We start from the raw sequence: 8,515 nt of genomic DNA, 5'->3' as shown, positions 1-8,515 counted from the left end.
CGATCGCTCCATTGTTGTCACAATACAGAGCAATGGGGCTATCAGCACTCGGAATGACACCCAAGTCACCAACAAACTTTCTGATCCAAACAGCTTCCTTTGCTGCGTCCGACGCTGCAATATACTCAGCTTCTGTAGTAGAATCTGCACCAAAACACGTCTACAAAAGAGATGGTCATCTAGTCATGATATACATTTGCCTCTTTGATGCATAGGAACTCAAGTCTACAAAAGAGATGGTCATCTAGTCATGAAGTCATCAAACCCTATACATGAGGCACCAAAACACAAGTCTACAAAAGATCAAAAGAAGTCTACAGTAGTCATCACATTCATCCTCGGTTCTTTTGGCGCGGAGGCTGAAACCTCCTAGTTGTGCGGGATGATGAACCAACAACTTGAGGGGTTGATGATGAAGGAGCAAGCGGACGATGAATCACTTGTCGATTTGGAAAATCTGATTGAATTGTCTGAGATGACTGTGTCGGAAAAAAAGACCCTACAACAATAATAACTTCAATTAGTACTTGAAATGATTGAATTAGATGTTTGGAATCAAATATTTGTTGGTTTAGTGCTCTATGATGTACTGATTATGAGCTTTGTTCAGATACATTTGATGTATTGATACTTTCTATGTGTTTTTATGAGAGTATTTTATTCATTACATGTTCTTGCATACTGGATCTGTTATGAAATCCATGTGTCATTATGAATGATACTAAACTCCCTAGTCTTGTGTCATTATGGCAATGATGACGTAATAAGACTAGTATGATGTGTGATTGATGATCACATAGATGATCATAAGTATTGGATACGATCACAATCATGGGTATTCGTTGGAGAACGGAATACTGGAATGACCCGCATGAGATTGTCACATGGACTAGCGTCATGACTTGAATCTCATATGACGGTTCCATGATTGGATCCTAAGACTTGAGGTATCTATGGAATCCAACATGAGGAGTTGCGTGCTTTGATTACGTCAAACGTCCTGCGTAACAGGAGGATTATAAAGGCGTGTATCAGGTACGAAACGAATCATGTACTGGATTGTAGATAGTCAAGACGGGATTTGTACCTCTCGTAAAAGAGAGAGATATCGCTGGGCCCCTCGTGTGAGCGAGACTGTAGAAATGTGTGGCCGCATTATAGACGAACGTCGTCTATTTCAGACAGTCGAACTCAGTGAACGAGAAAGCAGTCGAATCAGATGAGGTGGCTTGTCCATGCCTTATGTTCGACGTATGATATCGCGATACAAAAGGATCATCAGCCGGAATCATCACTGGTGTTCGTAAGATCACGAACCAACTCTATTCGAGATAGGTAGTCTTAGTGTCTTGCTAGAGACCGCCTATGACTTGTATACCCGAAATAGGGATTTCGGGTTATACTGCTATGTCGAATGAGCCTACAGGGTCACACACGCAGGGAAGGACAAATGCACGAGAGAAAACGACGAAAAACCGAGACGGAAGGGGCTGGAACTGACGGACCAGAAAGTCCAGAACGGACGGTCCGCCCGAACCAGACCGGACGGTCCACGTGAGCGGAACGTCCGTTCCACGTGCTGGAACGGACGGTCCGCGTGTATCTCTGGACCGTCCGTTCCGGGCTTCAGTTTTTCCGAAATTAAACCGAATTAGGGTTAAATCACTTTATAAGGAGGAGATTAAGAACCCTAATGAAAGAGAGACTTTTGAGAGCCGACTTTCAGAGAATTCTAATAGCTTTTGGTGAGATCCAAAGAGTTCAAGGAATTCAAAGTCTCGTTTTATCAAAGTGCACAAACCGAATAGAGATTCGAGTCCTAGCAGACAAGTTCCAATCGTTGGAATCCATCCCGAGGTGTGGATACGTGTAGAGGGCGAGGTAATCTTCCTGCCTTTCGTGATCGAACGACTTCTTCAGTTGATACAGGCCCCGGATCGATTGAGGTAAGCGTTCTAACGTTTCTACGAATTCAATAGCAGCATGGTTCTAGGGTTCTATAAATTTTTGTTTTACATCCGCTGCGCAAACCCTAGAATCGATCTCTTAGGAATAGGATTCGCTCATGAGATCCCAGGAAACCCAACAGTTTTTACTCCTCACACCGAGGGGGTTTTCCACGTTAAAAATTGTTGTCTCATTTGATTTTGATACCATTGCACTAGATATTGTCGTCCTCACAGGTATACACAAGTAAGGGTTTCGTGTTATTGATCCGTGATAAAAAATCGAAGTAACGTAAAATCCCTAACAAACCACACCACATATGTCAAAGCCCATTGATTGCACATCTTTCATTTGCCGATAATATTATGATATTCTCCCGAGGAGAATTGCAGTCACTACAGGAGATCCAGAACATTTTGTACCTTTTCTCAACGATCTTGGGTCTGCACATAAACCCAGAAAAATCTGAGCTTTATCTGGCAGGTGTTACAGATGGGAAAAAAAGAACGATTGCCTCTAGCCTTGGCTTAGGACTCGGGCTCATATCAGTGAGGTATCTCCGTGTTCCTTTAAGTCCGGTTAGACTCTCTAAGTCTGATTTTCAGCCTCTTCTTCAGAGAATAAAGAACAAGCTTTCTACATGGACAAATAGATTTCTTTCTGCTGCCGGAAAAATTCAGTTGGTGACATCGGTAATTTTTGGGATAGTTAATTCATGGGGGATGACTTTTGTGTTTCCGAAATTCCTTATCACAGAAATTGACAGTAGAGATGTCAAAATTGGTCGGGTTATACGGGTCGACTCCAACCGATTCACTTATAAACCCAAATGGATTAGCCCATCTGGCTAATTTTTTAAAATAGATTAAATGGGTTTTGGTCCATTAAACCCATGGGCTAAATGGTTAACCCATTAAACTCATTATATATTTAGTTAAAATTAAACTCATTTTGTAACTAATTAAAATTGTTATATTTAGATATATAAAAATTAACATATATAGATATTTATATATATACATATATATATGTATATGAATTAAATCGAAATATTTGGTATTGTTTTCGAATCAAATCGTACTGAAAAATTCAGTTTTGTTTTCGAATCGAATCATATAAAAAAATTTGAATCGTATAGAAAAACTCGATACTGCTCCGAATCGAATCATACCAAAATATTCGGTGTTGTTTTCGCATCAAATCATGCCAAAAAATTCGAATCGTATAAAAAAACTCGATACCGTTCCGAATCGAACCGAAAAAATTGGTTTTGTTTTCGAATCGAATTGTATCGAAAAACTCGGTGGCATTTCCGACATGCCGGAAAATTCAAATCGTATAAAAAACTCCGTATCGTTCCGAATCAAATCGTACCGAAAAACTCGGTGTCTTTTTCGCATCTAATCGTGTCGAAAAATTCGAATCGTATAAAAAATCCGATACCGTTCCGAAAAATTCAAATCATCTCAGAAAACTCGACACCATTTCTAAATCGAATTGTATTGAAAAAATTGATGTCGTTTTCGAACCGAACCGTTCAAAAAATCTAAACGACAATATTTCTAAAACATCGAATCAAATTTTAAAAAATAAAAAAAATCTGATTTTTTTTTAAGAAATGTATACTTTTTTTTATAAACTATCGAATATAATATAATATCCGATTTTGTATATATTTTTATTGAATCGATAAACCGAATCGAATATTAAAAAGATAATTTCTAGGTTATATGAGTACACATATTAATAGTTATACATATGTATAAATAATTTGTGAATATATAAATGGATTTATATAGTTTATACGGGTTTAATGGGTCGACCCAACCCACCCATTATTATTAACGGGTCGACTCAACCCAACCCATTTATCCTTCAAATCCAAATGGGTTTGACCCAAATGGGTTGGGCCAACCCAACTGACATCACTAATTGACAGTCTATACTCCAAGTTTATTTGGCAGATTGGGAGTTAGGCGGATGGAAGAGCAAAACAATGTTTTTTGTTTGAAACTAGTGTGGTTGATGTTCTGTAAGACTGGATCTCTTTGGGTTGCGTAGGTCAACGCAAATGTGTTCAAGGATGGTATGTATTAGGAATGCAGTTTGAAGGCAAACGCAACGTGGAACATGAGGAAGGTACTTGGTTTGAAAGACCAGATTCGACAATTCACTAGGATGAATGTTGGGGATGGGGCAACTGCCTCTTTTTGGTTTGATTGTTGGCTGGATGTTGGCCCCTTAATTGAGTATATCGGAAGCTCATGCCCTAGACTATTCAAGTTACCGAAATTAGCAAGGGTGAATGGGTTCTTGACGGAGCAAGGAACGACAAGATTCAAGACCTACAAATTATATTATTGGCCACGCATCCACCTCGATCTGAGAAAGGGGCGGACTATCCCACATGGCGACCCAAGGACGACGAGTACCTTCCATCGTTTATTGCTCGCCGAACATGGGAACAAGTACGGGCATCTGCTCCAGAGGTTACTTGGTACTCTCTTGTTTGGTTCAGTTGTGCAATACCGAGACACTCCTTCGTGATATGGCAGACCCTGTTGGTTTAGTGCTCTATGATGTACTGCTATATGAGCTTTATTTAGATACATTTGATGTATTGACACTTGCTATGGTTATATGAATGAGTGTTTGATTCATTACGTATTGTACATACTTTAAATATGTTATGAAATCCATGTATTGTTATGAACAATACTAAACTCCCTAATCATATGTCATTGTGGGAACAATGATGTACTAAGACTAGTATGATGTGTGATAGATGGATCATAAAGATGATCATGGGTATTGAATACGATCACAATCATAGGTATTCATTGGAGAACGAAATACTGGAATGACCGCATGGAATTGTCACATGGACACGCGTCATGACTTGAATCTCATGTGACGGTTCCATGATTGGATCCTATAACTTGAGATGTCTACAGAATCCAACATGAGGAGTTGCGTGCTTTGAATACGTCAAACTTCCTGTGTAACAGGAGACTATAAAGGCGTGTATCAAGTACGACACGAATCATGTGCTGGATTGTAGATAGTCAAGATGAGATTTGTACCTCTCGTAGAAGAGAGAGATATCGTTGGACCCCTCGTGTGAGCGAGACTGTAGAAATGTGTGGCCACACTATAGACGAGCGTCGTACAAAAGGATCATCAATCGAAATTATCACTGACGTTTGTAAGATCACGAACAAACTCTATTCGAGATAGGTACTAATAGTGTCTTGCTAGAGACGCCTATGACTTATATATCCGAAATGGAGATTTCGTGTATATTGCTATATTGAATGAGCCTACAAGGTCACACACGCAGGGAAGGACAAATGCACGAGAAAATGACGAAAAATCGAAACAAGAGGTCTGGACTGGACGGTCCACGTAGCTGGATCAGACGGTCCAGAAGGTCCAGACCCGACGGTCCGGGGGGGTCTGGAATGGACGGTCCACGTAACCTAGACCGTCCGTTTTGGAGTGTCTGGAACGGACGGTCCACGTTCAAATCTTGACCGTCCATTCCGGCTTTCTGGTTTTTCAAAATTAAACCAAAATTAGGGTTAATCACTTTATAAGAAGGAGATTAAGAACCCTAATATGTGGGGGACGAACAAGAGAACTTCTACAGACCTTTTGGTGAGCTTTGAGGGTCTAAGAAGTGATCTAAATCCCGTTTTCTCGTAGCACATCACCGAATAGCAGATTAGGTCCTAACAGACAAGTTCCAATCGTTGGAATTCATCCCGAGGTGTGGATACGTGTAGAGGACGAGGTAATCTTCCTCCCTTTTGTGATCGGACGAAAACATCGATTTATATAGGCCCCGGATCGATTGAGGTAAGCGTTCTAACGTTTCTACGATTCATACATGCATGGTTCTAGGGTTTATTAGAAAATTTTTGTTTTGCATCCGCTGCGCAAACCCTGGAATCGATCTCTTAGGAACTAGATTCGTTGTAGAGATCCCAGGAATCCCAACAATGGTATCAGAGCCTGGTTCCTCTACTTGATTTCGTAGAACCCAATCACGCACGTTTTAGGGTTTAAATCGTTAAATCCATGTTTGCTTTGATTTCTATACATGTTTGATGATTGAATCTATGGTAGATTGCATGTTTCGTGTTGCATAGAGTGCAGGAGTTCGAATTTTGGGTCTATAGGTGAATTCGGAGGTGTTTCGGGTCTGATTCGAACCCGGAAACGCGAAAACGAGATTTGATCACGTAACCCTAAACCGCTCGTTCTACCTATCAGACCAGACGGTCCAGGGGTGGCGGACTAGGGTTACGGAACGGAAGGTCTGAACCTCGGACCGCAAGTCTGGACCGTCTGTTCTACAGTCCAGAACAGATGGTCCGAGGTCCAGATTCTAAAATTTTTCCGTTTTCTAAATCCGATTATGCAATCGTTGCTTAATCTGATTAACTATGACTCAAACAGACATGATTCATTCTTATGGATGGTCCATAATGAATGAATACATGTAACTTAATCAAGATACTAGATATGATTGATTGAGTGGGAGCTTCGGGATTGGGATTACATAATCGAATGGATGTTCTATTCGGATTATGGAATTCATCTGTCAAGGAATAATAGTTGATCCTTGATTCGATTGGTACAATCGTTGCACATAAACCGGTTAGATCTAGGAGCTCTACAAATAAATCACTTGTCAAGGCCTCGATCGTACGTGTCATGGGCCATGCCAAAGCTGGGTGTGTCGTGCTATCTTGGTGAGGCAAGATGGAGAAATGGTTGTTCTCATAGCTTGAAAGTAGATGCTTGATCTAAGTGTGGTTTAAAAATCCCTTTTATGTAATGCTAAAGCTTGTACCTTCCATTATTAGAGCACTTGTCAAGACATTGATCGTCTGTATCACGGGTCATGTCAACGCTGAGCGTGCCAGATTATCCTTGTGAGGCAAGGTGAGAAATCATGGTTCCCACAGCTTGAATATGGTTTAGCTTAGGTTAAGTCGTCAAGTTTGACTTGAGAACGATACAGATGAGACGAGTATGCAATGATATTCGATATCATAGTCTTATAAAAGATCTAAGAGTCACATTGAATGTGATTGACATTAGATGTCTACCTAAATAGCATAAGACTGAGTGTAACAACTCATTCTTATGTGAAATATGGATCTTAGTCTCACATAGAAAATTATTGTAGGGTTATTTTTCTTAATGAGAGTATAATACTCGGCTTCTGTAGTCATTGATGATGGACTAGCTGGTAGTGGATCATTGATAGATTCTGTATTTTGTTTTGTTCGTTGTGTTTTGTCTTTTTCTGTAGGACATGGCATCGACCGGTAGTGTACCGAATTTGACGATGCGATCTATCCTTGAGAAGGATAAGTTGACTGGGACAAACTTCTTGGACTGGTATTGATGTAAGCTCTGAACTCGTGGATATAGGCTTGCCCGAACAACGCAATCACCGGCACAAGTATTGGCACTCGAACTCACGTGTTTCGGCTAAGGATGTTGGATGGAGGGGGATGGGAATGTTAGCTCAATCACCGGCCTTGTGAGGCACTCGAATTCAAGCTAAGATTCAGTGGATGAGATGGAGATAAGGAGGAAAGGTTTTCGGACACACCGAAAGCTGGCTCGGACACACCGAAGCCCTTCGTCGGACACACCAACGGGGATAACGGTTTGGAGATTCAAACTCAACAAACACAGCAAGCTTAAGCTCGAAAATGGCAATAGATTTCTTAGGTAATGAGTTCTGAAAACTTACAAGGATAAATAGCAATCTCAAAACATTTCCAACAGCTCTTAGCATTCAAAGCTAGATAAGCATGCAAGCTAGGTAATTAATGCTCTCTTAAGTACACAATATAGCTGTTGGAAAATGACATAATCTAATGTGTTTCTTCAGCAACATCATGGACCGAAATCTTCATTAAGTGGCGTGTATGGGCTGCTCCAAGATGGGCTGGGCTCATGTCCTTGGAGTGAAGTTCGTCCAGCATGTCGGAGATGAATAAGGTGATGCGTTCGCGAAGGGCACGCGCCTTGGCTCGAGTGAGGGGTGGATCGGGCCTGTGGTTTGGGCGTGTATGCCTTGGCCTTGGCTCAACTAGAAGTTCCCCATCACTATTGAAGATATGCTCGACATTAGGCAGCTCCTTGCGTTCCAAGCTATCCCGCTCCCGCTCCGTGCACTCCAAGCTATCTTGCTCCCGTTCCGTGCGTTCCAACTCTTTGTCCGTGCGTCCGGTCTCTATGTCCTCATCAGATAGCCCCATTGCTCTGTATTGTGACAACAATGGAGCGATCGCACAAGCGTTCTAACGTTTCAACGGATATCCGAACAGTACATCATAGAGCACTAAACCAACAATCTCCCACTTGCTCTAATCATGAACTGCTAAACATCTAATGCCCATATCCCTAACATGATCCTCATGCTTTGACGAAGGGAGATGCTTCGTACCCGAATCAGCAATGTTGTCATCTGTCGACACCCTACAAACTTCCTGATCCAAACAGCTTCCTTTGCTGCGTCCGACGCTGCAATATACTCAGCTTC

The sequence above is a fragment of the Tarenaya hassleriana genome, unplaced genomic scaffold (assembly GCF_000463585.1).
Source record: "Tarenaya hassleriana unplaced genomic scaffold, ASM46358v1 Cleome501, whole genome shotgun sequence".
NCBI classification, from domain to species: Eukaryota; Viridiplantae; Streptophyta; class Magnoliopsida; order Brassicales; family Cleomaceae; genus Tarenaya; species Tarenaya hassleriana.
The sequence above is the reverse complement of the archived record's forward strand: the minus strand, read 5'-3'. Positions refer to the sequence as shown.